This window comes from Hydra vulgaris, chromosome 04, assembly GCF_038396675.1.
Source record: "Hydra vulgaris chromosome 04, alternate assembly HydraT2T_AEP".
Taxonomy (NCBI): domain Eukaryota; kingdom Metazoa; phylum Cnidaria; class Hydrozoa; order Anthoathecata; family Hydridae; genus Hydra; species Hydra vulgaris.
Window position 1 is genome coordinate 48067501 of NC_088923.1, and position 10000 is coordinate 48077500.

The 10000-nt window shown below is 25.0% G+C and overlaps 1 protein-coding gene across 1 annotated transcript in view; it reads right to left on the reverse strand.

The window, feature by feature from the left end:
• The window catches only part of LOC136079857 (uncharacterized), a 142082-nt gene that overhangs the window by 131847 nt on the left and 235 nt on the right, over positions 1–10000 (reverse strand). Inside the window, exon 1 of the mRNA XM_065796512.1 lies at positions 9907–10000. This exon is cut by the window's right edge and continues 235 nt beyond it. The gene's annotated coding sequence lies outside the window, so the exon portion shown is untranslated. The remainder of the gene's footprint in view (positions 1–9906) is intronic.

Below are 10000 nucleotides of genomic sequence, written 5' to 3' on the forward strand. Positions count from 1 at the left end.
ATTTGTTAAAAAGACACAATGTTTATAAACATTGCTAACCGCTAAATTTAGCGGTTTAAAATACATCTTTAAAACACGTATTTTTAGATTTGGGTTCTATACTAAAAAATAACGCATTTTAGACATCTTATGTAAGCTCTGATTAACGTTTAAAATACGTTTTTTCACTTTGGATAACACACGTATTTTCAAAACGCAATATTAACAACTTTTCGATACGTGTTCTCAGATTTGCGTTCTATACTATAAAAAGACGTATTAGGAGCGATTTAAATATGCGTATTTAAAACGTTTTAAAAACGTATTTTTGTCTGCTGGGATGTTTGGAGATATCATTTTATGTTTAAGTTTATGTATAAAAGCACTGTATTAAAGCAACCTAAGTTATATAGTTACAGTGACAAAACTCTGTTTTTGTTGGTGGTTACGTTTTTAAAATTCAAAAGAGGTTTGATTCTGTAAAAGTGATAGTACCATCAAGACTTGATTAAAATCAAATTTTGGTTAGACTTTATTATATTCAATCAATTATTCAGACAAATTTTGATATCATATTCATAATCGTTTTGATTAATCAAAATAAAAGAAATAATATATATGTGATATAATCATATGTGTTTATCATAAATATACTTATTTGTATATCATATATGATTTATTTGTACAACATATATAAAAACTTTTCATAATCATTCAAGTGAGTTATGAAATAATAAAAACAATTCAGGAAAATATTAAACTGTTAAAAATATATACTATAGAATTGATTCTTAAATATAATTTCTATTTATCTAAATAATCGTTCCTTTTAATCTTGACTTAAGTCAAATGAAAAAAGTTTAATTCAGTTGAAAAGTCTTTTTTTTAACTTCACTTAAATCAAGTTTAAATTTATTACAGTCAGAATATACCAGTAGTTTCTTTCAGCATTTTGTTGCCCTGAGTTGTTTTGCTAGACCTAATTTTGACTTAAAGTTAATTAGCGCTTAAATGACATTTTTAATTTTATCTCCATATGAAGTTAATTGCGGTTGACGAGACAGTAAAACATCTTGAAACTTTGAGTTAACGCTTAATTCAAACCAAAAAAGTTCAGGTGCCTACATTTAACAAAAGAATTAAAAGACTGATTGAGATAATAGGATTATTTAGAATTTAATAAAATAGCAGATACAAAACAAACAATTCATCGCTTGGATGCAGACAACATTGCCGATAAATTTTTAAAAACATTTTACTATGTATCTGATCTAACTTTCTAATACTTAAAAATAAATTGATTTGATCATAATTATTGGCAATAATGCGGAGCTCCAAAATGAACCTCGATTTTGAAAGTCTAAAAATTATTTCTTAGTTTCTACTTAAACATGTTGTTGTTGCTCCGGCACTCTATTGAATGTTCTTTTTATAGTATGCGTGTATGTATATATATATATATATATATATATATATATATATATATATATATATATATATATATATATATATATATATATATATATAAATCACAAAACAAAAATTTTTCTAATTTAACACTGGATTTCATCAATTAAGACTCATCAGAAATGAATGGTCAAATTAATAAGCTTTAACATATATAGCAAAACTTGAATTACAGGAAGTTGTTCAATTTTACAGAATTTTTTTTACAGATGATAAATAACTTACACTCATTAGACAATTGTTTTTTTGTTTAAAATTTCAATTTACTGTAGTTTTTTCATTTACAGCTTCTTTTTTGTTTAACAAAGAATTTTTATGACCTTTTATAAATCTTTCCATGTTTTTTGTGCAACTGTAGCTAACTTTAATTGTTTCTTGATTAACATTTTTATGTAATTTATTAGAGGGCGGGTAAAAAGATGGGTGAAGCTTATCGACCAATTTTAAAAACACTTTTCTTATGTTAGTGGAAACATTTTTGCTGTATGGGTGAGTGAACCAAGTTACGTTTCTAGATCTATTTTGCTTTTCTGTACTCTTGTTTTCAGGGTCAAATTAGTTCAAAATTTTGAAAACCACTTTTTTTAATGGGATCTTCAAATATTCGTTTAGAGGAAGTAATTAAAATTTTTATTAGACGAGTTTTGGTTTAACCTGTTATTAAATGAAATTAAAATTTATATTAGAATTTGGGGTAGATAATTTGAGTTAATTTTAAGATACAATATTTTATCGTTTGGTTTATTTAAAGGCTTAAATGAGGTTTAATTTAACATCTATAAAATTCACACTTTTTAATTTTGATTTGAAAGCCAACATTTTAAAAAATTTTTACAATCTCTTTTCTAATTTTATTGCGCTATGGACCAGATTTGTTATGCATTATTTATAAACAAACGTCGCGATCAAGACCTAAATAATTTATATTGGTTATTTTCCTTAATAAATTTAAACTGAAAAGTCCAACAAATTTACAAATCTCTGCGCCGTCATGACTGCCCATTGTTACATCAAGGCAGTTATGCATATTTTTCTTTTTTCAAGTTTTCTCGCTATGTTAAACAAAAAAGTAGTCCGAAATGAATAAACTAAAGAAAATTGTAATTGTAAACAAAAAAATAATTCTCCAATGAGTATAAGTCGTTTATCAAAAAATTTGGTCTATAAATGTGTTGTTTCCTCTAAGAATGTACCTGGGAAACTATATTTTGGCATAACAGAAGGTGAATGAAAAAAACGTTTTGCCAATTATAACCAATCTTTTAAAAACAAAAAGTATTCAAAAGACACCATACTGTCAAAATATATATGGAAATTAAAAGATAAAAATATTGATGGTACTGAAAAAGTCTATCCTTAAAACACAGCCTGCATATATTTTTATAGAAATGTATTCTATGTCTACACGAAAAATTGAAATAATTACACATGCGAACCAAAAATGTTTATTAAACAAAAAATCTGAATTAATTTTTAAATGCAGGCATGAAAATAAGTTTTTCCTAAAAAACTATAAATTGAAATGAGCTCAAATAATAGTTAGATTAAATCTCGCTTTAAAAAAAAATTTAAAAAAAAGCATAAGTAATCATTTCCAAAGAATTCTTTTTATAAATGTGTGAGCGAATTGCACAGATGTGTTAAAATTTACAATTATTAAGACATTTGCGACATCCTGTAACTTAACTTTTGGTAAAAATTGTTTTTCTAATTTGATCATTCATTTCTTGTGAGTTTTATTAATGAAACACAATGTTAAATAAGAAAAATTTTCGATACGTGATTTTCTACTAATTTACTATTGCTCTGTTCTTTTAAGAACATCGAGCATTTTATTTCGTAGAATGCATTTTAAAATTGGTAAGGTTGCCATTTCTGTTGCGGTTTTTGAACGTTAAATGTTTGTCTCCAAAACCTTACAAATTCAGTATATGCTAAAATTCACTTATAGCGAAACAAATGATTTTCGAAAGTTCGTGCGTGTATATATATATATATATATATATATATATATATACATATATATATATATATATATATATATATATATATATATATATATATATATATATATATATATATATATATATATATATATATTTGCTTAAACGTATTTTTTTTTATGTATTAACAAACTTTATTTTATTATACGAATAAAGTTAAACTACCATTATCAATTATGAGTAACAATGATGTACAGTTACGATAAAATGCCCATAGCCTAAAACAAAGTATATTTGAGTTGAATCAATCTTTTAATGAATGTATAAAACTATTTTTATTTACATTACTTCTATTCTAGCTAGAAATCGCTCACATCATTTATATAAGCGAACTTTTAGTAAAAAGTAGTTTTTTCTCCTCAGGTTCTTTAAAGGGTAATTTATACATAATATTATTAGGCGATGATTTTCTCTAACCGGAAGACTTTAATCAGTAGTAACAATTATTTATTATAAAAAACTTAAGAAAATGACTAAATGTTAAGTAATAAAACACGAAACTATTTGTTTCACCTTGAAAGAATGGCCAAAATAAATATTGGCAAACCTAAATCTTGACTGAAGAACTAAGGAGAAGCAGTATGCAGGTATATAGTATGATTCAAAGTTTTCAAGTATGGTCAATTATTCAAGTTTTAAAAAAACCGTTTTTCTATTTAAATTCAGCTTACATGTATGCAAACTTTTGAATAATTTTTGAAAATTTGTGTTACATCTAATACTTATAAATAAATACTTAAATGTATGTCTATTTAAAAAATTAGAGTGTGCAATCTTTTGCATTTGTTATTTAATATTAATTTTAAAGCAAAATGTGCCGCATATCTCAATCGTTTGCACATAAGCAAAGCAAGTTCTGATAATAAAAGTCCAAAATGTTGCCAAATGTAACTTTTTTAAAGAATTTGTAGTTTTTTAAATGTTTTTATTTAACTTTTAATAAAAAATTAAAAATACTTGTCAAAAAGTTAAAAAATGTGTAAGTATTTTTAACAAGTTAATAAATACTTCATGAAACATTAGTTCACTAGTTAAGAAAGACTACAAGAGACGCATCGTTGCATAGTTATGATGAATTCAAATCAAGTTTTAAGCTTATGGGGGAAAGACGTATATTAATGTATGTATGTTAGTAAAGTTTTATTTGTTGCTATATTTTTGTTTATATAATGCTTTCTTAAATAATGTAAAATGTGATTAAACTAAATACATTATATGATATTTTATGATCCGCCAATCTAAACATATTTGTGGAAATTTAATTACAGCTACTGATAATAATTTTTTGGACGAACCTATGTCAAAGTAGCAACCAGACAATCTCTAATGGACTTATTATAAAAGGACAAAAATAGACTTCGACAAAGCACTAATTGCAACAATTTTAATTACAACTATCAAAAATGAATTGTCTATAAAAAATGTTTGTCTTTCTAGACAATCATTTTAAAAACGGACACTAAATGAACAATCTCGATTTTTTAATGAGGTATAGAAGATCTATTTAATATATAATTTGGACTTATAACGAGTAATTAAATTTTCACTGCAGCATTGTTTCAAAAACTGAAAACGAGCACAAAATTAAAAATACAATTTTTCTAACAGAAGTTCATTTTTTAATTTTTTGTCCAGCGTGTGCTGTTGATTAAAAAGTTAATGTCTATTTAAAAACCTCAAAATGGACTATTTTGTGCTTAATTGAAGTTCATTAATTACTCAGTTCAGTTGTTTTTCAATTCTCAGTGAATGTGCGTGAAAATTTATTTTTAAAATGCCCTCTCCAGTTTGGGATTACTTCAAAAAAGTTGAAGGTAAGTTTATCATTTAAAAAATTTTCCTTAGTCACTAAAATCTTTATCACCTTCAATAAAATTATTTTAAAAATATGTGATCAAGGAGTTGTCCTTTATAAAATGTGGATTAGTAAGTAGAAGATTCCAATAGGTGTTAAAATTTATTTAGGTTTGTGAATAAAACAATAGTGAAAAAGAAAAATGTTTTTTACTTTCATTTTATTGATGAATATGTACGCAAGTTTTAAACAATAATTAATCATGGGCAATGATCGTCATTTGGAGTTTTGATGTCATTTCAATATTTTTTTAATATTATAAATTTACTACATAACAATCTTCAAATAATACGGTAATGAAAGATTTCTGGTTTTATGAAATCAAGTAAATTTAGACAAAATCATAGACACCAAATAGACAAAAAATTATGCTTTGTAGACTTATGAAGTGAAAATTATTTTTTATCTGAGCAATCTTAGGACACCATCAAAAATTTGATAGACACAACAAGGACAAAAAATTAAACATTTGTTGTGTCCATTACAACATACAGAATTGTCTATGTCTGTGTTGTAAGTCTATCCATAGACTAGTCTGGTTACTATGTCAAAGTGTGTTATATTATTTTTTAAGACAGCTGGAACTAATGGAAGTAGATCATTAAAAAAAAACTTTGTGTAAGGTAATTATAGGTAAATTTTAAACAAATGTGCATGTGTCAAATAGTAACCAGACTAGTCTATGGATAGACTTACAACACAGACATAGAAAATTCTGTATGTTGTAATGGACACAACAAATGTTTAATTTTTTGTCCTTGTTGTGTCTATCAAATTTTTGATGGTGTCCTAAGATTGCTCAGTTAAAAAATAATTTTCACTTCATAAGTCTACAAAGCATAATTTTTTGTCTATTTGGTGTCTATGATTTTGTCTAAATTTACTTGATTTCATAAAACCAGAAATATTGATTTGACAAAAAATTAAAAAATGAACTTCTGTTAGAAAAATTGTATTTTTAATTTTGCGCTCGTTTTCAGTTTTTGAAACGATGCTGCAGTGAAAATTTAATTACTCGTTATAAGTCCAAATTATATATTAAATAGATCTTCTATACCTCATTAAAAAATCGAGATTGTTCATTTAGTGTCCGTTTTTAAAATGATTGTCTAGAAAGACAAACATTTTTTATAGACAATTCATTTTTGATAGTTGTAATTAAAATTGTTGCAATTAGTGCTTTGTCGAAGTCTATTTTTGTCCTTTTATAATAAGGCCATTAGAGATTGTCTGGTTGCTAGTGTCAAATAATAAGTTTTATATAAACAAAAATATTTAAATAAATAAATGAAATACATATATGTATATATATATATATATATATATATATATATATATATATATATATATATATATATATATATATATATATATGTATATATATATTTGTATATAAATCATTTAAATGATATATATATATATATATATATATATATATATATATAAATGTATATATATCATTTAAATGATATATATATATATATATATATATATATATATATATATATATATATATATATATATATCATATAAACCTACCGACCGGTATCACTCACCTTAAGTGCATGTAAAATAATGGAAGTTACAATCAGATGTAAACTTGAAACTTTTCTATATAAGTTCAAACTAATAGTCAAGCAACAGCACGGTTTTGTTAATCATGCCTAACGAATCTACTTGAAACACTCGATTTTATTTCAACCACCTTAGAGAATGGTAAACCTGTTGATGTTATCTTTTTGGATTTTTCCAGTGCATTTGACGCAGTGCCTCATAAAATATTGTTGCTCAAATTTAAAGCTTATGGAATATCTGGCCTGACAATACAATGGATTGAAGCATTTTTCAAAGAAAGAAAACAAAGAGTTGTGATAAGCGAAAATGTATCCTCTTGGGCAGAAATTACCAGTGGTGTGCCACAAGGTTCAGTAATTGGACCACTCTTGTTTGTACTATTTATAAACGATTTGCCTGAAATTCTAAAGAATCTAACCAAGCTGTATGCAGATGACACTAAAATTTTGAATGAAATGCTTTCCAGTGCATCAACTCTTTCTTTGCAATCAGATCTTGATCGAAATTAAAAAAAAAAAATGTATATATATATATATATATATATATATATATATATATATATATATATATATATATATATATATATATATATATATATGTAGATATATATATTTATATATATATATGTTATTTATATTATTCCTTCTCTATCCTGTGTGAAGTTTTACATTACTTTTTTCATAACGCCATTTATACATGCAAGTAAAAGGCATAAAAAATTTCTATTTTGTTTAACTTTTTAGAAGCATAAGTGTATTACAACAAAATTCAATTTGGTGGATAGTTTGATAAGAGATCATTTAATGAGAGCCCTCAGTAGAATAGCAAAAAAATTATATAAAATATTTTTGTATGCTTACATTGTAAATAAACACAAAATATTTAAACTTTTGGTTATTTATTCGGATTTTGGCTGTTACGCCTAAGTTTTAATTTGTAAAAAAGTTTTTTTTACAAATTAAAACTTAGTTTGACGTTACACGAAAACAAAATTTGACGAAAACAAAAATTGACGAAAACAAAATTTGACGAAAACAAAATTTGACGAAACATCTGCTACGCCTAAGTTTTAATTTGTAAAAAAGTTTTTTTACAAATTAAAACTTAGGCATAGCAGTTGTTTCGTTAAATTTTGCCAATATAAGGTTGATAACATGTTTGTTGTTTCCAAGATAAGTGACTTGATCGTTGATTTTTTATGGTATTTTCAGTTCCTGCTTAGAAATTAATCATTTAATAAGCTTTATAAAATATATTCCCGGCAATGTAATCTGTAATTAAGAACAAATATTTAGCCTTTTTCAAGCAAATCGTTTATAAGAGATACAGTAGGATGTAGTGTTAAAATGCAATGTAGCAAACAATTGCAGCTGCAGTTGTTTCGTCAAATTTTGCCAATATACGGTTGACAACAGGTTTGTTGTTTCCAAGATAAGTGACTTGATAGTTAATTTTTTATGGTTTTTTCAGTTCCTGTTTAGCAATTAATCTTTTAATAAACTTTTTTAAATATATTCCCTGCTAAGTAACCAGCAGTAACTTCAACTTACTCTCTGGAAAAATCTAATGAAAAAGAAGGGAAAACATATTTTTTTGCATTTCTTACATTTTTTTATAAAATGTAGTCTATCAAAAAATAGCTATGTTTTCAATACTTTCTTTATAAACTAGATAATAAATGAATAGTTTTCTATCTCCAGTATATGCTTTTTAAATTATAAAAATGCATTAACATTGGTAGAATGATTATCGGTAACAACAGCTCATATTTTGAACTCAGTTTGGTATATTGAGGTAACACACTCATCGATTTAGTTTTTTCAAACATAAACCTGTTATGCAAACTTCAAGTGAGACTTTCAGGACATAAGAATAAATTTTTTAAGTCTTACAATTATAAAAACAAAACGAAATTCTTTTTAAAGGTTATTTTCTCAATCTTCACAATATTATTTACCACTTTGATATTGGGCTGCTATTTATTATAAATCTTAGCCACAAGTAGCAGGCAATCACTATTTTTAAATACGCAATTTTTATTTATGATTTTTCTAACATACTACAGTTTTGAATTTCACCACTGCAAAACCATTTAGCAAAAGTTGTAAATTTCACCACTGCAAACCATTTAGCTACAGAAGTATAACAATGACATTTATAAGACAACGAAAAATAAGGAGTTTTATTAACATTTTTTGACTCAAAAATAGTTTTTTTTACTGATATTCCTTCCAAACAGTTGGTATGTCGGATAGTTCTTCAAAAACAGTTGGTATGCCTGATATTTCTTGGGCTACTTTAATTAAATGGCTTTATTTGTTGCATTTTTATTTGGTGCGTGTTTGAAAAAAGCGGCATACTAGAGTATTTACATTGGAAAACAATAGTTTGCAATTATTCAGAAAAAAACGTTGTTTTATTCCCAATAATTGCAATTATAATAAATACAAAATTACAAGCTTTTAAAATTATTTCCAATGGAGAAAAACATACAGTAATTATTCAAAGAAATTCCAAATACTTTTTTACCATTTTAATAAAACATTTTATAGTTTTTATTTTGCAAGCACAAAACATTTATAGTGCAAACACGACTCTTAATCAATACAAGAACTCAAGCTTTTTATACATTTTTTTTATATTTTTATACATTTTATACCTTTTACACATAGCTTTTATAGATTTTATACACAGATTGTAACAAAACTGGCCTCCTAATTTTTTACGGAGAATGCAACAAATTAGACAGTGTAATTTAAGTAGGCCTTGATCTAAACTATTTAACAATAATTATAATAATATAAGAATACAATTAGTTATTTTATTATATTACATTATAATACATATACTTATAACAACATGTTTAACTATTTTGACTCGTATTTAATAAATAAATATATAGTAAATATTTCTTATTGAAGAAATAATACGCTACGTGTTATTGATGTTATATCTAGGTTGTAAACTCTACAGTAATTTCACTTTATATTGTAAATTTTTACTAAATAAAGTTAGTAACTAACTTACGGTAGCTTTTGCCTGAGGTTTTAAATTTTGTTAAGTTATTATATTTGGAAATATCGACTTTGATTTTTAAACATAGCTTCTTGACTCAAAATGT